Source organism: Natator depressus, chromosome 1 (genome assembly GCF_965152275.1).
Source record: "Natator depressus isolate rNatDep1 chromosome 1, rNatDep2.hap1, whole genome shotgun sequence".
In the NCBI taxonomy this organism is placed as follows: Eukaryota; Metazoa; Chordata; order Testudines; family Cheloniidae; genus Natator; species Natator depressus.
Window position 1 is genome coordinate 269,286,414 of NC_134234.1, and position 26,139 is coordinate 269,312,552.

General features: G+C 41.9%; 1 protein-coding gene across 4 annotated transcripts in view; it reads left to right on the plus strand.

Annotated features, from left to right (window-relative positions):
- Window positions 1-26,139, plus strand: part of ATP2B1 (ATPase plasma membrane Ca2+ transporting 1) — a 127,439-nt gene that overhangs the window by 17,513 nt on the left and 83,787 nt on the right. The window lies entirely within an intron of this gene.

The following is a 26,139-nucleotide window of genomic DNA, read 5'->3' on the forward strand; positions in this document are numbered from 1 at the left end:
TAATGAAACTGTTACCATGGTGTCTGTTCCACAATGATTGCATGATGTTTTCACACAGTTTTGATTTTTTTGGGAGTAGACTACCTGAAAACAAGAAAATATTGTGTATATACATTTAAACTAAGACTTTCAAAAGTGACTAGTGACTTTTTTGAACGTACAACTTGATGCCTTAAGTGGGCCTTGCTTTCCGGGCAAGGCTGCAAAACCATCTCTTGAAAATGAGGCCTTGCTAATGTGTCTTAAGTTGTGCCTCTCACATCACTGGTCATTCTTGAAAGTCTTGCCTCAAATTCTTTATTTGACTGACCACCCATTGTGGAAGGAATTAGAGAACTAAATAGTTAGATTGCTCTTGTCAAGGTAGCCTCTGCATGTTTTCACTTGTGGAGTCAAGACATCTGAGCTTCCAGAATCATCTAGAGAGCAATGTTTGTAGGCACTCTCCCCTCCCCAACACAGGGTTTCCAGAGTATAAAAGGAGAGGCATTTGAGGCTACGCCAGTTCATTCTGACTGCTGAAGTGTAGCAAGTTTGGTTTGTGTAGAGGTGTCCAGCACTGCTTACTGGAAACTAAAGACCTACTTATCATAGTGGTTATATGCCTCATGTAAGCGGCATGCAAGTTCTTGTATCTGTCTAGGTTAATGAGGTTCAGCAGTGGGCATTTAGCATAATTGAGTGGCTTTTTGCAATCAAAGTGGTTCTTTGGTGTGATGGTCCCCAGATTCTTATGGGTTGACTGTCAGACTCCATACTGAATCTGGAAAAGCACACACTTAGACTACCTCTTTTAGCCTTCCTGTTTTATGAATAGTTCTAGTGCCTGTATCAGCTGTTTATAGGTTTCCCAAACAGAAGTTATGTGAAACGGACACGGATGTAATGCTCAATATGTTAATATGTGAGCAAAACTTCTTTACAGTAGTGTTGAAATTACTTGGTAAAGTTTTGAACAGCAGCGTTAAGAGAAGTGCTAGAACTGTTCATCTGCAGCTATGGAAAGATGAAAGTTTCACTAGTTTTCATTTGGAAAAGCTCTTTCCCCTCCAACAATAATAATACAGATATGCCACATATTGGCATGCACATACATGACACCAATTGCCAGACTTCACCAGCAGCCTTTACAGCTCTGTCTCAGGTCAGTCTAGTCTTTGACGTAACACCAGATGAACAAGGTCATAGTTCATTTTAATATCATCTCAAAGCTGAATTGGTATCTAGACACCCCCCCAACACGCAAAGTGGAGTACCATTCTCAGCTGTGTTCTGCATTGATCAGATACATTGAGCACAAGTTGGAGAGACCGGCTACAGATGGAAAGAACCTGGTCCCCAGAAGACAAGACTCCACACAAAAATCCTTAGCTTACAGCCATCAGGTTAGCTGCCCACCTTCCTGAATGCAGATCATTTCCCTGCCCCCAAGGACTTAGTGAGGGACATTGTGGTTAGGATGTGATCTGTATTCTGGTGCTTTAGCTTTTAAGTAAAAGAGCAATGTTGTTAAAATCTTGTGCAGAGTATCTGTTACATTAACTCTCTCAGGAGGCATACAGTAAAACTGTAAACCAGAGGTCTCTCACATTTTGGGTGGAATTCCAGGAGAGGACTTGTTAAAGTTATTGGGACATCTTGGGGATTGGGGTGGGGAGCAGTCAGCGTTAATCCTGGCAGCCTAAGGCAGGTGGGTTGAGGGGCTCCACTTCCGTGAAGGGGTAACAGATGCTGGGTTGTTGCCCAGGTAATGTGCCAGAGAGGCCAGGGAAGGAAACAATGCTACAGCCTGCTGAGACCCTGGAAACTTAAAACACCCATGGACCCAGAAGCTGGATTCCTCATAGCAAACTAGTGAGTTGCTGAGATGAGTTGCTCAGCTGGGACTTGACAAGTGGTCTGAGTCTCACCCAAACTAATCCGTTAACTTACTTGGATTCTTCCCAAAACTTCATACTGTTTCCAGAACTTACCTTTATTTCACTGATAGAACTAAACAGTTCAGATTGTCTCCTTAGTTATTCATAGCCAGGAATTCTAAAGGTTAGGCTACCTCATAATAGGATATCAAAATGGATCACACGTTACCTGTTGGCATACCTCCTTCCCCCTACCCCCGAAAAAGAAGCATGGAGTGAGCTCTGCAGAGTTCACACTCCTTCTCGAAGAGAAGGATGTGGCTTATCTGAGGAGAGAGCCCACTGAGCTTTGCCAAACACTTTGCCTTGGACTTGCCACATCAGCTGCTAAGTTTGGGAGCACAGTACTACAACTGCTGTTTGACTGATGAATGTAGAACTCCTTATCACCATCTGAGGGATATGGCTTGCCAGTAGCCTGCAGAGGGATCTACAGACACTCTAAGAAGATAATGGTTAACTGCTCTATATTAACTGATTCTTTGAAATGTATTTGGTGTGGATCCCATGACCTGCTGTCCATCACTATTTTTCAAAAGAATGAGCAAAACCAGATTTGAATTTCAATGGAACTGAGGAGAGTTGTGGCTACTCTGCCCTTATGGCCTCATATGGGAGCAAGAAGGGACGCAAGGTAGTACAGCCCTAAAGGACACTCTGAGGTTCTGATCTCATATGTGACGTGTATGTGCGCGTGCACCTACAGTAGGATCCACACTGACTACAGCACCTTGAATCACAGTTACTATAGGTTAAGTAACCATTGCTTCCTTAGTGGCCACAAAGTGTATTGGCAGAATCTCTCAAATTATTCCACTTGTGTCTTGTCTTCACGGGGGGTGGGGAAGGTGTGCTACTTCAAGTCTTCTAGTGAAGATGAAGCAGTTAGTCATTTTCACACCAGTTAGTAGGTTGAAAATGACAATTGCCTAGCCTTTATTAGGATTTTACACTGTGCTAACTTGAATTAATATTTTTTTTCCTTGTGAAGTTGAGACCTAGATGTCTTAGACCTCAATCCTGTGAACTCATCTGTTCTGTTAAGTTGTATGTTCTTCCTGGCAGGGATCTCTTGGCTACATAGCCACCAACAACAACTAAAGCAATGCAAAATGCAGCTCTCCATACTATTTCAGTGCTTCTTAACATTTAAAAAAAGTTTCATTGGGAGTAACTGACTTTAAAACTGATATATTTTCTCCAGTGCAATATTTCTAATGTAGATCATCCCATAAGTCTTAGTACAGTACACTCCCGTTCATATGAATGGCCTGGGGAACATCTGAAAGTTTTGGATAACCAGGCAAGCAGATAAACAGAAGTGCTATTAACATTGGAGAGGGAGAGGAACACTGCGGTTCAGATATCCAAATTTCTTTTATCCAAAAATCCTAGTTAACTGGAATTATACTGCAGAATCAAGTGTGAAAGGTAGAAGAGTGAATGTTTAACTACTGAATTATTTTCAATTTTAAAATCCAAATATATAATCTTAAAGTCAAGGTTTAAAAAAAGTCAGTTTAAATTAAATTGTAATGAAGGAATTCTGCAGTGCGTTTAAATAAAAAAAAAAAAAAAAAAAGGCAAAGCAGAAGTTGCTAGCTCTCTTGTGATCCAGCTAAACGGTAGATGTTAATCGCAATTTAAGCCAAAACTGTTTATTTTATAGGGCTCATTCATGATAATACAGTTAAGGTCAGGTCAGTGCACTTATTATGCAAATTCTTATTTTCCAAGGTTTAATTCTTGGCTAGAAAAATTGCTGTCAATCAACTTTAGTATACTATATATTGGTGCATGAGGAAGCTCTCTGCTTCATTTTTGACTGATTAGTTACTATAAAATGCAGTTATTTAGGTCTAAAACGTGTATATTTTTTTTCTTGCTTAACTGGGTCTTTTTTTTTTTTTTTTTTTCCCAATTCTCTATTTTCCTCTACTGATATTTAAAGCAACTGTATACAGAACCAGGAAAAACAATGTCTGTGCTCCCTCTGCTGGCTTTGCAAAAATCTGTTAACTATTCATTGCACTAAGGGGGTGATGACAACCACATTGCTGATGTGAAAAATGATGATCAACTATTGTAAATTCTGACCTATTAAGAATGGTTTATGGTGAGGAAGAGAAGCTGTTCTAATAGAGAATGAAATAGGCAAAGAAAATTAATGAGACAGTCAGCTAATTCTAGTTGAATACTAAAAATATTTCTTGACTGAGACGTAATCAGGCTTGTAGTATAACACATCATAGCTGTCGGCTTACATTTTACAGCACAGCTCACAGTTGCACCTTGTTTCTCCCTTCATAGGCTTGTTGGGGGGAGTAAACATTGCTCCTCTGTTTTTGCTTATTCATGTTGTTCCACCCATCAGCTGATAAAAGGCATCAAAATCTTTCTCCTTGACTAACAATACGTTCTCTTTACTAGATAGAGAAAAGATGTTTCAGGGATTGGGTGCTACAATAGGCCATGAAGATCTTGAATCAGTTTGTTTTGTTCTCTGGAAGGCAGTCACGCTCTCCCTGCTTCACTTGAGGCAGTCAGGACTGTGCAGGTAGGCTACAATGCTCCAGTGAGCATTCTGCAGTGAAAAGGGCATGTCCCTTTGATTGAAGTTTCCCTCTCTTCCGTGAGAGGGAACAGGCAGGAAGCTGTCCAGACCAGGGATGGAAACAAGTTGCAAGTTCCCAGTGTTGCACATTACACTCCTTCCCATCTACATTTCTGTTGTCAATGGAGGACATGGGCTCATCCAAAGGACCCACTCTTCTGTCACTCCAGCTTTGATGCAGGAGATTTCTCTTGGCACAGACTCTGATCATGAGGATAAACAAATATTTACCCTCAATATAGAAGGGAAAGATATCAAATACTTGTGATCAAAGAGCAGTACATGAGGCAACACTTCACCCCATTCCCAGTTGTCTGTCTGTACTGTGTTCTGCAAAATTTACATTGTAGTTCTGGTGTGGCACTTCTGGGAGGACCATCTAGGGCTAGCAAGATCAAGAAGAGGTCAATTTGTTGGCCACATACCATCTCCCTGCCTCTTGTACATACTCTTGAAGATATCACTTAATTACACAACTGTGTCTTAAGGTACTTATTTCTTGTCTTCCAATCCCAATGAAACAGTATTCGTCAATAAAAAAACAAAGCTGTTTGTGTAGAGGATTGGTTTAAATTAAGAATCAGGCTGAATACTGACCATTCCTATGTGAGTAATCTTTTATCAGTGCATTCTTCCAATAATGAGTTTGAAGATGAAATCTTGTCCTCTGCTAGAGGGGGAACCATTAGAGGACATGGTAGGGGGTTCGGGGGTGGGGGGAATTCATATTGAACAGACGTAAAATGTAAATATGGCTTTATATCCATTCTAAAAGTTATTTGATCCCACCCCTTCTCCCCCTCCCCCCACTACATATACCGCCAGTCAGCTCTGAAGGCAGAGTGGAGAGCAATGTCTACTGCAGGGCACCCAGCTCTGAAGACACTGCTGTGCCAGCAGAAGCACAGAAGTAAGGGTGGCAATATGAAAAGTGATATTCATCAATATCATTTTTCACAGCAGATAGGTGAAGGATTCGGGGGAGGGGAGAAGAGCCTAGGTGACAGGGCTCTGGGTGTGCACGGCCCTTCTGCATGAGTCCTAGCCACCTGGGGCTGGGACAGCGAGAGCTCTTTTTAATTAAAAATAAATAAATAAACTGTACACTAGAAGTTAGAAATGTCTGATGCACATGCAAGCCATTATCATTATCCTGATACAATAACTGGCCATGGCCTCATGTATTCCTTGCTGCTGCTGCTAACCTTAAGGGACAATATCCTCTTCCCCTAAGAAACTGACACTAAATTGACCTGGCAGAAGGCAGTACTAATGTGGAATGTTGAGAGGAAGAGACTAGAGAAATCCCTTGTAGGAAGGGGAAAAATGCACAATACAGTTAAGTTTAAACACTTCTGCGTTTTCCAGTACTGTACCTCTTTGCACATAGTTTTGGTCTGAGATGCTAGCTCTTTGCTGTCATGCAATCACAAATTAATGTGACAACTGCAGTACTTGCTTACATGGAAAACTACTAGGAAAGCTTTTATTGTATTTTAGCTATCCGTTTTCATTCTAATTTAGCAGCTGAGAATAGCTGTCTGGAAACGTGCGATTCCATGGGCAAGTTAATGATAGAATGGTAAGGAGGTGTCATTTGATTTGTAAAAATCTGCAGAATCATAATTTCAGTGGTGGTGCCCTCCATGACGTGGCAGGCAGGGACTTGCTGCTCCCAGCTCCAGGTCCTCCAGTTGGTGGAAATACGATGATGTCGGAAATGGGTAATTTGGGTTTCATTTGAAAGCTCTTTCTCCTGTGAACATAGTGGTACCAAACATGACAAACCTGGAACAATTACATAGATATATATTTGAGAAAATATTTAAAAATTAACTTCAGACTTTAATACAGACATGTCAAACATGTAGCCCGCACAAGGTTAAATTGTGGCCCTCATCTGACAGCGTTGCTATCTGATAATGCTCAGAACATGAAACCTGATTGATTTTTTTTTATTTTAATATTAAAGATGCTATAAATAGGAGTGCTTCAAGTTGATTTGCCATCAGCAAAAAAAAAAAAAAAAAAACAGTTCAGAGGAATTGATTATCTGCTTTGTTTATTATGCAAAGAGTTGTCAGGAGGTACTGGTTAAAATGTCAGCATCCAGCAGAAATTACTGGAATCCATCCAGAAATGGTATGCACATAGTTACATAATCTACATGATACAACATAATTAATTACAACTCCAAAGTAACTTCTAACAAACTCCCTGTTTTTACTTTCATCTTGATTATTTTTAGGCATCAGTGGGGAGAAGAGTACCAATTAGTAGCGGAATCTTTTTGGAGAATACCACCACCGGGGACCTGGTTAAACACAATGCTTGGTGGCACCTTGCATGCTATTAGAAGCACCTTAAACTGAATTTGATGAGGTTGGAGAGGAAGTACACTGAGCACCAGGAAAAAAAATTGTAGATGCTGGGACAAGTGAGACTTGCCTTTAGACTAGGTCCCATGCATGAATTTAAAAAATATTGCTTCTTCAGTCAGCCTGAAGTATCCATTAAGCACAGTTTCATCATGTGAGACAGGTAAGAAACTGTCTGAAGCCATCATTCTTAGTGAGAATATTGCATGGGAAATAAAGTTAAGTGGGTGCATGGACCCAAAAGACCTCCATGCATATGAGATTGCATATTCCATAGAGTGCTACACCAAGAATGTATGTTATAATGGGTTATGTCAAAAGGTTAAAAACAAACGCATACTGATTTATTTATTTTATTTTTGCTATTGCAAACTGTGCAACTCAGCTGGCATTCATAAATTGCCTCACAGATGCTCTAATGGGTGGGAGCGGTGGCAAGAGTTGATGCAGAGACAAAGCACATATTTCTCTCTACTTAGAGTGAGATTGAAGAGGAACAAAGCTTAGCAGAAAGGCAAAGCAATCCTCTCTGCAGAAGTGAATCACTGTGCATATCCTTAAAAGCTACAAAAGATGTGATGCTATCAAAAGCAGAAGAAAGTGCTGATTTCAACAGTAGCATGAAGACCATTTGCAGCTGCTAAACATTTACAGAAAAGCATTTTGTCCTGGAGTAGGTAGGAGTTTGAAGGATTCATAGCTGATGCCAAATGCATGTATGTGGCGGGGTAACCATGTGGCCTGTACTACTTTTAAATGGTGCATGGTGGTCTGTGTCCTCAATATAACAGCACAAGGCTGCCATCCTATCACAAAGCCTCATGTTCGAATGCTTGAGTGAATGGCGGACTTCCAACATATACATGGCAACTGTACAGCATATGACTAATCTGCCACAGGGAGTGGCTGTTGGAAAGTCCAAATTATTTTACTGGAAGGCATTTGATTCAGCATTTGAAGACCCTTTCCTTACTCTGAGGGCTCAAAACAGCTGAGACAGTCCTGAGGTCATAAATGTACTAGAGCAGTGGTGGGCAATCTGCGGCCTGTGGTTGGCAAACCGCGGCCACTTAGAGCTGCAGATGGCCATGCCTGTGGACGGTCAATGTAAACAAACTGTCTCGTGACCTGCCAGTGGATTAACCTGAGGGGCCGCAGGATGCCCACCACTACACTAGCGGCATTCACATGCTGCTTACCGTTTGGTGATCACATTATGACACTTGCAGAGCTATGTTGATGGATATCTTCCTAGAAGCAAATGGAGAAAAATTGCCACTGACAAGCAGTACATTTATACCTGCTATCAAGAGGGTAGTTTTTCAAGCAGTGGAATGGCTCTGGACTGGTCAAGTATACTAAAACTCCCCTCCCTCTGTCTGGCATGGATTGCTCTTGGAGGATGGACTGATCACATCAGTCGTGTGAAATATCATGCTCTCCCACATCAATCTTCAGCTAATCAAATGGTCACATGGAAAGACCAGATGCTCACCGCCCTGCAAATGTTTCGCCAGCAGCCTGCCTTGTACAGAGATGTGTGAGCATGGCACAGACAAAGATCAATTTAACTCTGTCTAGCAGTGGTGCTCTAGATGGAGATGACGCTGATGAATGAATGAATGAATAAACTGATGAATAAATGTTTTCAGTCCTACATGTCAAGGCTAACTTCCCTAGGGTTGATCTTCAGCAATGTCCTTTTGTAATGTAAGCAATGCATCCTTATGGTAAAGTATAATTTTAAAGAATGATTTTTAAACACTTACTTTAGTTGTTTTGGGCTTGTCCTGTTTGCTGCCATTGTGTTCATGGGGGGGAAAATGCACTTTTGAATGTTACCCAGTGATGTTGTATTATCAATTTTCACCAACCAGTGGACCTGGAGCGGAGAGGTAGTGGGGGCAGCAAGTCCTCCTGCCATGTTGCAGAGAGTGACACCATTGAACTATTCTGTAGGATTTTTTTTTTTAAACAAATCAAATTACCTTTCTATTGCTAACTTGCCCATGGAATGAGATTTTACTGCACTATGCTCCCACACTATGAGGAAACCATGTTACAGGTCATCCTTGTTTGAGCAATAATGTCATAGAAAATGAAATCCAGGCAAATAAAATGCATTTTCTGTCTCTCTGAGGGCAATGAAGGGATTGATATAAGCCATCTGAAGGTTTGATCCTTGGATACCAGGTTAAGAATGTAGAGGAAGCATCTATACGTAACCTATAACAGATTCCTAGTCAAAACAGGAAAACTGTAAGTGGTTGGTGATAGTAATTAAACTTTGATCTGATATGAGAAAAGTATAGAGTTATTGTATTACTAAGTCAAACCCAGATAATCTTGCTCTTCCTAGATCCTGAATGAAATACACATGCTGATGTGAATCCTGTCTGTTTTTTGGCATAAAATTTAGTAGCAACTATTTACCAGCCAAACTGAGGCCTGGTCGAGGCTAGGAAAGTAGGTTGGTATAACTTTTCACATCTGTGAAAAATCCACTTCCTTGAGCAATGCAGTTAAACTTACCTAACCCCCCCCCGGTGTAGGCAGTGCTAGGTCGTTGGGAGAATTCTTCGGTCAACTTAGCTACCACCTCTTGGGGAGGTAGAGTACCTGTGCTTAGGGGAGAAGCCCTCCTGTTGGTATAGGTAAACTCTTCACTGAAGAGCTATAGTGGTGCATCTATGCTGCTGCAGTGTTTTTAAGTATAGACAAGCCCTGATTCTAAAAGGAGGTGAAACTGTTGGCAGTCAGGAATTCAGAAATAGAGAAGAATGTTAAACCCACTCACTCTATATGGCTTGTGCAGATGGCAGACTGAGAACTCATTATATGGGTTAAGTATTTAGGTAACTGATGTTAGGGATATGTAACTGTAACAGGTACAGTGGGTTAAAGCTCTGGAAACTGTGGCAATGATAGGTTATACGGCTGTCAAAGAATATCCTCTTGGTACTTTGCCTAGTCTCTCATCACTATGGATGGCCACAGTTAATATATATTTAACAAATTAAAATTGTTTGAAAAGAGGTTGAAAGCTGACTATTGAAATTAATGCAGTTTCTTGCGTGACTAAATGTTCACAAGCTAAAATGAATAATTTTAAAATAGGAAAAAATGGTGGTAGGGAACTTTAAAATATACTTACTAATGTTTATTAGTAAGTTGGTTGTGGTTGGTTTTTTATCTTGAAAACCATAACTATATGGCTAATTGAAGATACTGTCAGACTACAGATTTTTGGAGTTTAATCCTAGATTTTAATGCCTTTAAATTGAATTTGGAAGGGAAAGGCACAAAAGGAGCAGCAAGCAATCAGGTGTTTCAAATCGAAGTAAATATGATGCAATTATCTTCCCTTGTTAATAGGGAAAGCTTTGTAGTAAATATTTTTTTCTAAAACAGTTGCCACGGTGCATAACACTGAATTAAAATATCCTGAAGGTGCTGGATGTGACTCCATTGTTGAGCCCATTTCAAAACACAACTTCAGAATGGAACATAATTCCCCTACCCCCACCCCAAGTAGTAGCCTTTCAAAGTGAAACTTTGAGGGAGGATGGGGTGGATTCTTTATTTAAAAGGTTTTTGGGGGGGGGGGGGGGCTTTTCATACAATTTTAATAGTAAATGGCTGAAACTATTCTGAAATTTCTCCATGACAGGCAGCGGCACTAATTTTTAAAGGCATTCTCCTCAAATTGTCAGCTATGGATCTTGATCTGCTACAATGGAAAGTTTTTGTAAAAATACTTCAGCATTAAAGGATCAATGTTTCTGCAGTTCATAACTGGAAACTTCTGTCAGAGGTTGGTGAATAATATTTTATCCAGCAGAGAACTCCGAAAAAATTGCCCTCTTCAGAGTGGCCACTGCTCATTGGGAACAAGGGGACTGAAGAGACAGGCTGCCTTCAGATAAGAGATCCACTTTGCTACAACCTGTGCGGGAGGAAGCTTGGGCTGTCCTTAGCAAAGATGGCAGTCACTTTCCTTTTTCCCCAATAGATGTGAAGATGAGCTGCCCTCATCCTTGAGGGCAGCCCCTGCAGAAGGGGGCACTGTGGGGAGGAAGGGATTATAGAGGAATCCAAGGGAACCTTGGGAATGTAAGGGAGACAGTGTAGCCCACTCAGCAGCCGTTTGAGAGGCTTGCATTTGGACATCCTAGGTTTAATTTTGAACATGAAGTGTTCACCAGAATTCTTTCCCCTTAAAGTAGCAGTCACTGATGTTGGGGTATCTCAAGAGAAGGGACACACATGATTTAGTTTTTTGTACTAGTCTACCAATACTTCTGTTGTCATCCTTATTTTCACTTTTTTTCCTTCTGTACAACTCCCAGGCACCGTTTGCTTCATTCCATGGATGTGATCCAGCAGCGGAAAACTTCCCATCCCCCACTTTTGTGCAATCATTTTGGGTTAAAAATTCAACCTTAAAGGCACAAAAGTGAGCCATCCTGCTTATTGCTTGACCTCTAATCTTGAGGCGGAGAAGCTGCCATTCTAGCATTCATCCATCTTTATCACTATATCTTGTGTATGCCTTGGTGGAAAAGAAAATATTTATTCCACTGTGCTATAGCTCAGATCTTTTTGTGAGGTTGGTATGTGTGTAGGAGCCTTAACTATTTCACAAAAGTGTCTTTTCTAATGTACTGCTCTGTAAAATTGAAGAGACCTTTGCTATGGAAAACAGTGTAATGCAGAAAGAAAAGGAGTACTTGTGGCACCTTAGAGACTAACCAGTTTATTTGAGCATAAGCTTTCGTGAGCTACAGCTCACTTGATCGGCTGCATACTGTGGAAAGCGTAGAAGATCTTTTTATACACACAAAGCATGAAAAAATACCTCCCCACACATCTAGATAAGCTATTACCAGCAGGAGAGTGAGGTGGGGGGAGGTATTTTTTTCATGCTTTGTGTATATAAAAAGATCTTCTACGCTTTCCACAGTATGCATCTGATGAAGTGAGCTGTAGCTCACGAAAGCTTATGCTCAAATAAATTGGTTAGTACTCCTTTTTCTTTTTGAGAATACAGACTAACACGGCTGTTACTCTGAAAAGTGTAATGCAGGAAAGCAAAGGATGAAGTCTATGACTGAACAGTTGTTCAACAAGGCCAGTAATGTGGATCACTTTGTAAACCTTTGTCGCTTACATAGGCAGTCTAAACCAGTGATGTTCAGCCAGAGGGCTGAATGTGTTTAAAAATTAGAGCCACAATCCATACTCTGGAGCAGAATCTTTACCCTATGCTGCTCCCTATCAAAATTGGAAACTGAACATGCACATGTGGCTCCTACATCTCCCTCCTTGTAGCACCTGATATGAAAACATGTTTGAAGAAAGAGTGGTTGAAGCATGTTGTACAGAAAGTATTTCTGACTGCTTCGTGGCCTACAGGAGAACATTGCAACCTGGCACAAGGTAAAGCAGTATCCTATAACCTGGGATGGGGCATTGAGTTGAGGAGGAATAACTGATAGCTATTGCTCACTTTTTTTCCCCCCCTTCCTCTCTTCTGGCATACTCAGGCAGCTGTTTAGGGCAGGACAGCTATTCTTTGCTAGAATTAGCTCTAGGCTTGGTAAGAACCTGTTGAACCCAAATTCTGCTCCCTGGGACTTGCACAGTACACCTGAGCTGTTGCTGTTCCTTCCCTGTGATGCCACAGGTGGTCAATGGTGGAGTTGCAGAGAAGGGACAGAGCATTCCTCTGTCTTGCAGCTGTGTCAAGGTTCCTTCCCCACTCTGAACTCTAGGGTACAGATGTGGGGACCTGCATGAAAAACCCCCTAAGCTTATTTTTACCAGCTTAGGTTAAAACTTCCCCAAGGTACAAACTATTTTACTTTTTGTTCCTGGACTTTATTGCTGCTACCACCACCAAGCGTCTAACAAATATAACAGGGAAAGAGCCCGCTTGGAAATGTCTTTCCCCCCCCAAAATCCCCCCAAGCCTTACACCCCCTTTCCTGGGGAAGGCTTGATAAAACTCCTCACCAATTTGCATAGGTGAACACAGACCCAAACCCTTGGATCTTAAGAACAATGAAAAAGCAATCAGGTTCTTAAAAGAAGATTTTAATAGAAGAAAAAGTAAAAGAATCACCTCTGTAAAATCAGGATGGTAAATACCTTACAGGGTAATCATATTCAAAACATAGAGAATCCCTCTAGTCAAAGCCTTAAGTTACAAAAAGACACACAAACAGGAATCTACATTCCATTCAGCACAACTTATTTTATCAGCCATTTAAACAAAACCGAATCTAATGCATATCTAACTAGATTGCTTATTAACCCTTTATAGGAGTTCTGACCTGCATTCCTGCTCTGGTCCCGGCAAAAGACATCACGGACAGAGAGAACCCTTTGTTTCCCCCCCGCTCCAGCTTTGAAAGTATCTTGTCTCCTCATGGGTCATTTTGGTCAGGTGCCAGCGAGGTTGTCTTAGCTTCTTAACCCTTTACCAGTGAAAGGGTTTTTCCTCTGGCCAGGAGGGATTTAAAGGTGTTTACCCTTCCCTTTATTTTTATGACAAGCTGATACAAGGAAGCACTTGGGGAGGTATCCCCATAGGCTAATTTGACAACTTAAATTTAAAAGTTGCAGAACATGGCTCAAGGAACAAACTTGGCATTTGCTTACAGCACTGAAAGTTTCAATTTTCTTTTCTGACTGCTGCTTGGTTTTATCATAAATTTTATACCACTTGTTGAGGCTCTAACTGTTTTCTTTAATAGAATGTTTCAGTTAGCCAGCACACTTATAAAATGTATTTATTAATTATATTTCATAGTTCTATCTATTCTACTGGGGCTGTGAATACATAATGGGCTTTTAGTATAACATCTTTTAGATACAGTTGCATCTGATGCAGTCAAGCTGTATTGAGCAAGATTAAAGAAACATTAAAATCACTTGCACCATAAAAGCTCTTCCACGTGGGGATGGAGGTGTGTGTATTGTAACAAAGTAAATGTTAATCAGTGATGTAAGTCCTGTGGCTTGAGGACTCTCTTAAAGCTCTAAACTGAAGAAAATATGTAAACACTTAGTGCTTGTCTACACATACAATGCTTAGTGAAGACGCTACCTATACTGACAGGCAGAGCCGTCCCTTGAGTACGGCAAGCTGGGGCAACTGCCCCATGCTTTGGAGGGCCTTATGCTTTATTAGGAGGAGGTGGGTGGGAAGGGGGGGGGGGTGAGGAGCCCCCCCCCCCCCCCCGAGAATCTCCCTCTCCCTCCTGCACTTCCTGTCTGCTGGTGGGCCCTGCTGATCAGTGCTTGCCGCAGATCAGATGATTCATGACATCAGGAGGCGCTGGGGTGGGAGGGGAGAGGAGTGAGGGCGCAGTATGCTTGGGGGAGGCAGAGCAGAACTAAGCAGGCTGGAGGTGGGACCTTGGGGAAGGGGTGGAGTGGGGGCAGGGCCTGGGGGGGAGCACCCCTGGCACATTAGAAACTTGGCACCTATGTCCTGGACCCCGCACACACCCCTAGGGACAGCTCTGCTGATAGGAGAGTTTCTTCTTTTGGTGTAGGCAGTCCACTTCCCTGAGAGGCGCTAGCTATGTTGACTAGAGAAGCTGTCCTATTGACATAACGCCATCTACACAGGGGGTTGGTTTGGTTTATCTGTGTTGCTTAGAGGTGTAGATTTTCCACACCCTGAGCGATGTAGTTATACTGACATAAGTCTGTAGTGTAGCTCAGGTGTTAGATTATAAGTTTTTCAGGGCATGGAATGCTTTGAACTACATGGCAGTAAGCATGCTGTAGGTGCTAAATGAATGAATAAGACAATTTTGGCTTCTGAGTACTTTAAATGTAAAGTCTCTGGTATATGATTGTCATAGTGTAGGTCAAAGATCGAAGGCTTCTAAATCTTTTTTGCAATGGTGGTTCATGGTTTCCCTTGGTAACAGTAAATTTTACTTTAAGAAAATCTGCCCCTGTATTCCAAGGAGTACTTTAATACAAAGTTTTTAAGAGTTATATTCTGTTTATAAGACCTCTCCTCACTGACACATGTTGCATAGGGGCATAATGTGCGTTGGTCACATTCCATTACAGAGACCTTGAATTAGAAGTTACCAAGTGCATCCAAACCTAAAATCTAAACTTTGGAACTACTGCAGTTGGTAGTACCTACCGTTGTTTTTGAGGCAGGTGGGTGGGATGGAATAACAGTATCCAAGTTTCAAACCAATATCTCTTGTCTGTCGCCAGGCAGAGGATTCTGGATGAGTGATACTGGCTGCTTAATACTTTCCCATATCTTGGATGCTGATCCAAATAATTGCTGTAAAGAACTCTTCATGAAGGGTGAACTCAAACCTGATACTACAATTGCCTGGCATAAATCATGTAACTGCATGCGAGATCTTCCAGATCCACCCCTCCCCCTCTGCAAAACCCAAGGACTTTCCTGATACTCAGAAGCTAGAAGTAATTTGTCCGTTGTTTCTTTGTGGTTCCCCTATCTTTCTCCTATAATTTAGTTTGTAAGCTATTTGGAACAAGGACTGTTGCTTATTTTTGTACTCTACTTAGCACAAAGGGGCCCCAGCCGTGGATCAGGGCTCCAAGGTACGATTGTAATACAGAGATGGAAACATTGCTTCTTTGTTTTCTGCCTGAAGACAGGAGAATCAAAGGAAGCCTGTCTTTCAGGCACACAGGCAATTGTTATTTGATAGGTCACAGACTACTCCTTTGTCTTTCAGGAGATTAAAGGGTTAGTCTTTGGGGTAGGGGTGGGGAAATCGTAGTTCTTGAAACCATTAAAGGTAAAGCTGAAAGGGGTCAAGTAAGAGGTTTATGATCTTATACAGTTCTCAAGCAGCATCTATTAACACAGTTCTCTCTAGGAATTTGTATTTTTTTCAGTGAGCTCTGCAAATCATTATTTGAGTTAGTTATCTGAAAAAGCACAGGTTTTATAAGTTCTGTTGTCCCTTGGGTTTTAAACCCACAATTTCCTTCAGTAACTCTATTCTGTAATCAAATGGGGAGGGGGAATCTGCTGCTTTGTCATGTAAACTTTTGTGGCACAAACAAGAACAGCGTGAAGTGTTCTGAAATCTGAAGCTTGTTTCTTTCCCTGAAAGCATTGTCTAGTACTGTATTGCCATGTAACTGGACTTGGAATGTGTTACTGTCAGGAAGGGAATCTAAAGATTTTGAACGTCAGCAAACCACTTAGTGTTGCCGCTCCTCATTCTGCCCGCATGTGGAACAAGGACAATATTCCTCTGCTTCAGAAGAGTGCTGTGAGGCTTAGAGTGACTACAGTTCCTTTGAAGGATGACTTACCATGGAATGTCTATGCTTGTCAGAATTTGTTTTAGACCAAAATCTCAGACCACATGTTAGCTGTTTTTCAAAGCTCTGTGGGTAACTTCCATTTAAACCAGAAGAGATACAAAATAGGACATCAGGACTCTCTGCTGAATGAATTATACCAAAATGGTAGCCTCTTCCATGGTTCAAAAGACATGTGGGATATGGAAGGATATGCAGAACCGCACTTCTATTGTCCCATGCAAACACTAGTCTGGACCCCATTTTGCTTCTGGCAATGCCATTTATGAGAGTTGAGATTCTTGTGTGAAAAACAAAAATTTTGGAGATGATCAAAAATCTCTAAACACTAAGTTTGTCTTGGTTTACTAGATGTAAGTTTTACTCTCCTTGAACTTTTCTGGCTCATTTTTTTTCATTTGTTCCTTGCTACTCAGTCTTGTTCTCTGAAAAGTTAAGTGCAGAGTTCTTGTAAGATTTTTATGCCTTCTCTACGCTAAACAAAAGGACAGGATGATAGACTAGAAGAGTGTGAATCCTTTTTGCCTGCATGCAGGCTTCTAAACCAAAATAAAGCTGCTAAGTTTAATTTCCAATTTTGATCATCTCCAACTTTTTATCAAAACTACAAAGATCAAAAATGATTTCCAGTGCCATGTTTCATGTCAAACTCTTTAAATTTCAGACCATTGTAAATTGACAGTATACTGCATCTGTGGACTTATGTCCACACACAAACACTTGTTTCTTATTTCTCTAAGTGGAGATTGTTTGCTTTTGTTTTTTAACCTATTTGAGCATGTGTTGAGTGTTAAGCTTTCCCTCCACTGGCTTGTCTCTTTGTATTGTCTAAAATTGTGGTCCCCCGGTGATAAGGTAAAATTATTTTTGATATTCCCTACATAGACTTTTGTACACATTGGATATTTCCTATCTAGCCTATAGTCCCATACTGCTGCCCATCACCGTATCAAAGCCTTTCCATGTAAAATCAAGTTCCTAGTGGATTTCATGAAGTCACTAGCACTTCTCCCTTTCTGGGGTAGAATTCTTTTTTGGGGTAAGTAATTTTGCAGAGGGGTTTGGGAATAAAACGGCTGTGAATTGAGTGTCACTTATGATGGAAAGGACTTTTTCAAAAAGAAGCTTTTTGCAACTTTTCCAAAAGATGGTCAGATGTGGGATTCACATTTTTCTCCTCTGAAAGATTGTTCTATGGCCAGATTCCCTTTCCAAAGATGCTTTGTCACCAGTTCTCATGTGCTTCATTCTGGGCTTTCTGATGTGCCCTGTCTCAGGAGTGTACTTGCAGATATCATGAGGGTTCATAGATCAAAGCTGTCTGATATAACCATTAGTTGCTTTGGAAATTAGGACCCTGGCCTTAAAGGACCATAGACCTACACTGCAGTTTAGAGTTGATTCCTAGCGTTGCGCAGTGGCTCTAGTTCTTCTCTGACTAGCATGCCAAATGCATTGCAACATGGGCAGTGGCTCAGGGTAGCCCATGATCTCAAAACTTAGGGGTCACCTCCCAGCTGTTCTATAGACATATCAAAAGTGGCATTGAAGGCTGATTGGGAACTAGTAGAGGGACGTGAGCAAAGGCCTTATGTACTCACAGCCCTGGGGAATATGGGCAGTTCCATTTCATACATAAGAACAGCCATCCTGAGTCAGACCAATGGTTCATATAGTCCAGTATCTGGTCTTCAGACGGTGGCCAATGCCAGATGCTTCAGAGAGAATGAACAGAACAGGTAATCATCAAGTGATCCCTGCTGCCCATTCCCAGCTTTTGGCAAACAGAGGGTAGGGACACTTCAGAGCATGGTTTTGCATCCCTGCCAATCCTGACTAATAGCCATTGATGGACCTATCCTCCATGCACTTATCTCATTCTTCTTTGATCCCTGTTATAGTCTTGGCCTTCACAACATCCTCTGGCAAGGAGTTCCACAGATTGACTATCATTGTGTGAAGAAATACTTCCTTTTGTTTCTTTTAAACCTACTGCCTATTAATTTCATTTGGTGATCCCTAGGTCTTGTGTTATGTGAAGGGGTAAAATAACGCTTCCTTATTTACTTTCTCCACACCAGTCATGATCTAGACCTCTATCATATCCCCCTTAGTTGTCTCTTTTCCAAGATGTATAGTCCTAATCTTTATTAATTTCTCCTCCATATGGAAGCTGTTCCATACCCCTGTTTGTTTTTGTTGCCCTTTTCTGAACCTTTTCCAATTCAAAAAATCTTTTTTGAGGTGGGGGGATGGGACCAGATCTCCATGCAGTATTCAAGATGCGGGCATACCATGGATTTATATAGAGACAATATGATGTTTTCTGTCTATCCCTTTCCTAATGATTCACAACGTTCTTTTAACCTTTTTCAACTGTCATTGCACATTGAGTGGATGTTTTTCAGAGAATCATCCACAATGACTCAAAGAGCTTTGAGTGGTAACAGCTAATTTAGACCCCATCATTTTATATGTATAGTTGAGAGTTTTCCAATGTGCATTAGTTTGCGTATATCAACATTGAATTTAATCTTCCATTTATTTGCTCAGTCACCCTGTTTTGTGAGGTCCCTTTGTAACTCTTTGCAGCCATGTTTGGACTTAACTGTCTTGAGTAATTTTTGTATCATCTGCAAATTTTACCACCTCACTGTTCACCCCTTTTTCCAGATCATTTATGAATATCTTGAACAGTACTGGTCCCAGTACAGACCCCGAGGGGACACCACTATTTGCCTCTCTCTCCACTGTGAAAACTGACCATTTATTCCTACCCTGTGTTTCTTATGTTTTAACCAGTTACTGATCCGTGAGAGGACCGTCTGTCTTATCTCATGACCACTTACTTTGCTTCAGAGCCTTTGGTGAGGGATCACCATTGTCCACATGCTTGTTGACCCCCCTCAAAGAATTCTAGTAGGTGAGGCATGATTTCCCTTTACAAAAACCATGTTGACTCTTCCCCAACAAATTGTCTTAATCTATGTGTCTGATAATTCTGTTCTTTACTGTAATTTCAGCCAGTTTGCCTGGTAATGAAGTTAGGTTTACTGTAATTGCTGGGATTGCCTCTGGAGCCTCTTAAAAATTGGTGTCACATTAGTTATCCTCCAGCCATTTGGTACAGAAGCTGACCTGTTGGAGCCTGTGCATTGTCTTAATTCAATTTCAGTAAATTATAGCAATTCAGCCTGGGAGTGACCCATTCATGGATTATGGTGGCCAAGTCCTCATCTGGGAGGAACGGATGAAGTCTCCTAGTAAGCTATAGTACCAGCTTTTTTGGGCAGGAGGGGAACTGATGCTATCTTGTTGTCCAAGCTTAGCAAGGAATCAAACAGGATTCTGAGACTTTTCACACAGCTTTGAAGGCATACAGTTCCCATTCATCAATGGAAGGTGGAGACAGTGACTTGGCCATCTTTTAAAACTTTTCTCCCTTCCACTTGGGTCTTTTGCCTGGGTTCAGCTTGAGCCAACTGCTGTTCATCCAAGAGCTAATTTCCTATAGGAATTTTGTCTCTAGAGGTGGTTGTATCAGTTTAAGAATGAGATTTTTAGCTGAGTGTATCAGTATGTTGTTGGTAGGTAAACCAGGGGGTCCTGTCTCCCGGTTATCTCATGTTGACCCTGAAAACAGGTTAATGTGGATTCCTGTGCCATGCTGCGGGTGAGGGCTTTGAAGAAGAACTTGAAACTGCTGTATTGCTAGGCCATCTACTCTTGCTGTGAAAGATAGGTGTGTGAGTATGTTATGGGCCACTGAATAAAAAACTGCAAAGAAGTCCAACAGAATGAGCATGGGGATCTTGGCTATGTCTGTGGTCATGAGGAGGCAATCTTTGTAGTGCCTCTAGAGCAGCCTGTGTGCTGTGCGCTGGCTATGAGGTATCCAGAATGTTGGCTGATGTGACATTTTGGAGCTTGGACATTTTGGATTTTTTTCCCCCACACTTATTGAGGAGCAGGATGATGGAATGGCAAACTATGCATGTTTCAAGGAGTTTGGTAGGTATGCTTCTCTGAATCCTCCTTGAGACCATTCCTTGCTGAGGCCTCAGCAGCAGCAGTGGGGAGATGAGATGGTTTAGACATTGTGGAAGTGCAGGCAAGGTACCTCATAATGGAAGCCAGACAGTCTCTTCTCCCACCTCCTTGGGGGTGGAGGTGAACCTGGCTGAATACATGCTTGGACTCTGGGACTTTGCTAAGCTCTGACAACAAACTGAGTGCGGTGCAGTGGAGGGAAGGGGGAGAGTGGCATATTCAACTTGAACACTTGTTCTTTGGACGTTCATACCTGTAGGTGGGGAAAATGAGGTGAAGGCATACTGACAAAGATATTGTGGGGGTGGATGTTGGATTTATTATTCTCACACAGATGGTTCTGTGTTTTTTTCAGATTAATACTGTGTTCTCCTTTTCCTAGAGTTTGTTTTTTATACACATATACAGCATTTGCAAGTGGAGAAGCTTTGCGCATTGAGGGAGCCAGGGGAAGATTTTTAGCTTCCTCTGTTTCTGGGTGGAGACATGAGCAGGCTTTCTTCCTTTTTTTTTTTTTTTTTTTTTTTTTTTTTTTTAAGATCAACCCCATAGGTATTGTACCTGGCACTTGCTGCTTCCAGCAACACCTGGGAGAAGGGTTACAAGGAGGATGGTTCAAACCCTTTGAAGCATTTACTGTTCCCATTAAGGTCACTTTGTCTCCTTGATTGCAGTGGCATAGTCCTGTAGATGTTTGTGCTGCCAGCCAGGGGATTGAATGTGTGTTTGCCCATAGCATCCTAACTTTCTCCACATGCACTTCATCTGCAGTAGTTCATCTGTGAATCATGATGATCTTGATTGCAGCCATACTGCTGATAGTGGACAACAGGTGATTATATTGTTCTATTAACTCATTGGCACCTCTGACTTGAGTTTGGGTGACTTGTTCTCCTAAGGCAAGTTGAAAACCTCAGGAGATCAGAAGTCTTTGGTAGCGAACTGGCTGGTGTAAAGGAACTGGATGTATCTGCCTGGATTACATAGAAATGGGATCAAAAGGGTGGTGTACTGGTGACATCTCTGGATCCTTTCTTTAAACCTAGAACTGGATATCAACCACATGCACATCTGCATGTGTAGGTCCATTGATTGCCTAGGAGAATCCTATTGTCTCCATGTAGACTAAGGTCAGATACTACTGTACCACTGATGTTGTCTATATGAAGACTGAGGATAAGGAATTTTGGGGTTTTCCAGTACCATGGGGGGCAGCAGTTCTCTGTAACTTCCTCCAGGAAGCTGACTGGTTTCCATCTGAAGGTGCTACTAGGAGTCCTAGGTCCCCCTTTTCCTTCACCTCAAAGGTCCCATGAATACATTCAGATGGCTTTTGTTTCTGTGATGGAATGTCCTCTGTGGCTTGCGGGGAATAGGACTGGTACTCCACCTTTTTTTCTAATATGTCCTGGAGTCTGTCTGGTCGTGTGACACTATCCTGTGGGGACTGGCCATGCCAGATTAAGATTGAAGATGGCATTGAACCATGTTTTAGTGATGCTGGCAAGTTTGGATGCTTCATCCAAAATGAGATCATGGATTGATGATGATGATTTTGTTGATTGCAGACCTTCCATTCAGCAGCAGGCACTTCAAGCCCTCTTCTCTATTTAAAGTTGCTTCAGATGTCCAACTTTAGGATTTATCCTAGTACATGGTGATCATGCGGATTTGGGAGGGTGTGGGGAAATAGGGTTTGAAGTCCTTTTGAAGGTGCTGGTGTACCAATTTTCTGGATCCTAAGAGCAGCATTGTGCTGTAACTAGAAAATGTGCACGGTAGCCCTCAGATGGGAACAACTGATGGAGTGGCGGTATAGTGGATTGTGATGGACATTACTTCCCTTTCCCTTTTTTTTATTACTCCATCAGCAACAGGGATTTCACATTCCTGCAAAGGCTGCTGCTGTTGGGAGGATATGGAGGAGTCAGTAGGGTGAGGTAGGTAGGTGGAGGGGTAGCCAACAAGGAGGGACTCTTATGTTAAATCATCTACATGCTGGGGAGGGGTGGAGAGAGAAAAAGAAAATCCCTGCACTTCCATATACAGACAAGTTAGGAAACCATTAACTTGGGTTTGAATAGAGACTGGGAGTGGCTGGGTCATTACACAAATTGAATCTATTTCCCCATGTTCAGTATCCTCACACCTTCTTGTCAACTGTCTAAATGGGCCATCTTGATTATCACTACAAGTTCTTTTTTTTTTCCCCTGCTGATAATAGCTCATCTTAATTAATTAGCCTCTTACAGTTGGTATGGCTACTTCCACTTTTTCGTGTGTGTGTGTGTGTGTGTGTGTGTGTATATATATATAATATAAAAAAATCTTCTTACTGTATGTTCCATTCTATGCAGTGGGCTGTAGCCCACGAAAGCTTATGCTCAAATAAATGTTCGTTTCTAAGGTGCCACACGTACTCCTGTTCTTTTTGTGGATGCAGACTAATATGGCTGCTACTCTGAAACCTGTCATTTATGCAAGGCACTGAATTTAGCCGTATGGAATGGAAATCCATCAACTTCATGAAAAAACTCGTACAGATACAGACAGACATCATCTTCCTTTCCAAATGCAAACAGATGGACATCATACCAGAAGGACTAAAGGTAAAAAAAATCCATTACAATCTACATATCACACAGACTATGCTGAGAGATTGTGCCACACGCACTCAAAGAAACTGCGAAACCACCTGATCAACATCCTATACAGCAAACAGGGAAAGATTAAGAATGAATTCTCAAAACTGGATACTCTCATAAAAAAACAACCTTCCACACAAACTTCCTCATGGATAGATTTTTACAAAAAGCCATTTAAAACACAAAGTTTGCTTCTCCACAAAGCAAAAAGGACACTAAGCTATCTAAACTGCTACATTCCCCAAGGAGCCACAACAGTAGTTCCCTTAACCCACCCAACAATATTGTTAATCTTTCCAGCTATACTCTTAGGCCTGCAGAAGAGTGTGTCCTATCTTGGGGCCTCTCCTTTTGTCCCTCTAGGCCCACGAACATGATACAGCTCTGCAGTGACCTAGAATCCTACTTTCGACGTCTCCGACTCAAAGAATATTTCCAACACACCTCTGAACAACTACTAACCCACAGAATCCTTCCTACCAACACTACAGAAAGAAGGATTCTGCGTGGACTCCTTCTGAAGGTTGAAACAAGAGACTGGACTTCTACATAGATTGCTTCAGTTGATGTGCACGGGCTGAAATTGTGGAAAAGCAACATCACTTGCCCCATAACCTCAGCTGTGTTGAGCACAATACCATCAAGAGCCTCAGGAACAACTCTGACAACATAATCAAAAAGGCTGACAAGGGAGGTGCTATCGCTATCATGAATAGGACGGAATATGAACAAGAGGCTGCTAGGCAGCTCTCTAACTCGACATTCTACAGGTCATTATCCTCTGATCCCACTGAGGATTACCAAAAGAAACTGCACCATCTGTTCAAGAAACTCCCTGAAAAAGCACAGGAACAGATCTGTGCAGACACATGCCTAGAACCCTGACCAGGGGTATTCTGTCTGCTATCAAAGATCCATAAACCTGGAAATCCTGGGCGCCCCATCATCTCAGGCATTGGCACCCTAACAGCAGGATTGTCTGGCTATGTGGACTCCCTCCTCGGGCCCTATGCTACCAGCACTCCCAGCTATCTTTGAGACGCCACTGACTTCCTGAGGAAACAACAATCCATGGGTGATCTTCCTGAAAGCACCATCCTAGCCACTATGGATGTAGAAGCCCTCTACACCAGCATTCCACACAAAGATGGACTACAAGCCGTCGGAACAGTATCCCCGATAATGTCACGGCAAACCTGGTGGCTGACCTTTTGTGACTTTGTCCTCACCCACAACTGCTTCACATTTGGGGATCATGTATACCTTAAGTCAGCGGCACTGCTATGGATACCCACATGGCCCCACAGTATGCCAACATTTTTATGGCTGACTTAGAACAACGCTTCCTTAGCTCTCGTCCCCTAATGCCCCTCCTCTACTTGCGCTACATTGATGACATCTTCATCATCTGGACCCATGGAAAAGAAGCCCTTGAGGAATTCCACTATGATTTCAACAATTTCCATCCCACCATCAACCTCAGCCTAGACCAATCCAGACAAGTGGTCCATTTTCTGGACGCTACTGTGCTAATAAGTGATGGTCACATAAACACCACACTATACCAGAAACCTACTGACCGTTATACTTACCTACATGCCTCCAGCTTCCATCCAGGACACACCACATGATCCATTGTCTACAGCCAAGCTCTACGATACAACTGCATTTGCTCCAGTCCCTCAGACACCTACAAGATCTCTATCAAGCATTCTTAACACTACAATACCCACCTGCTGAAGTGAAGAAACAGATTGACAGAGCCAGAAGAGTACCCAGAAGTTACCTACTACAGGATAGGCCCAACAAAGAAAATAACAAATGTCACTAGCTGTCACCTTCAGCTCCCAACTAAAACCTCTCCAGCGCATCATCAGACATCTACAACCTATCCTGAAAAATGATCCCTCACTCACAGATCTTGGTAGACAGACCAGTCCTTGCTTACAGACAGCCCCCCAACCTGAAGCAAATACTCACCAGCAACCACACAACAAAACCACTAACCCAGGAACCTATCGTTGCAACAAAGCCCATTGCCAACTCTGTCCACATTTATTCAAGTGACACCATCAAAGGACCTAATCACATTAGCTACACTATCAGGGGCTCGTACACCTGCACATCTACCAATGTGATATATGCCATCATGTGCCAGCAATGCCCCTTTGCTATGTACATTGGGCAAACTGGACAGTCTCCACGCAAAAGTATAAATGGACACAAATCTGACATCAGGAATCGTATCGTTCAAAAACCGGTAGGTGAACACTTCAACCTCTCTGGTCACTCAGTAAGAGACTTAAAGGTGGCAATTTTTGAAGCTTTTTTTGTTGCAAAACAGACTCCAACGAGAAACTGCTGAGCTTGAATTAATATGCAAAGTAGATACCATTAACTTGGGTTTGAATAGAGACTGGGAGTGGCTGGGTCATTACACAAATTGAATCTATTTCCCCATGTTCAGTATCCTCACACCTTCTTGTCAACTGTCTAAATGGGCCATCTTGATTATCACTACAAGGTTTTTTGTTTTTGTTTTTTGTTTTCCTGCTGATAATAGCTCATCTTAATTAGCCTCTTACAGTTGGTATGGCTACTTCCACCTTTTCATGGTGTGTGCGTGTGGGGGTGGGTGGGTGGGTGTGATATATGATCATCTTACTATATGTTCCATTCTATGCATCCCATGAAGTGGGCTGTAGCCCATGAAAGCTTATGCTCAAATTCGTTAGTCTTTAAGGTGCCACAAGTCCTCCTGTTCTTTTTGAGGTATTGCTGTTTATCTTTGTGAATATGAAAATAACCGTAAATTTTTATAGAGCAAAGCCACAGAAACGTTGATCTCAGTTCTGATTCCCTAAGAAAGTGTAGGGAAAATGAAGTAAAACTTCTGTGAAACAACTCTGGTTTACTTAACTAGTGCTTGATATCCTACGTAGTAATGCACTTACGTTGTCCATTTTCTGAGTATGTGAAACTTGGTTAGCTCGTTCACTATCTTCCTAAAGAAAAGGAAGGTGTATGGCTTGGGTGCAATGAATGTGTCTTCAAATGAAGATAACATTGAATCTCAAACCTTTTCAAACAACAAAGTAGAAATCGGGTATCCTGCCCATTTAGGGACTGCTGGAATGTGTGTATCTGGCCTGGGACTGTTTGATAAAATGCCTCCCTTTGCTGCTGCT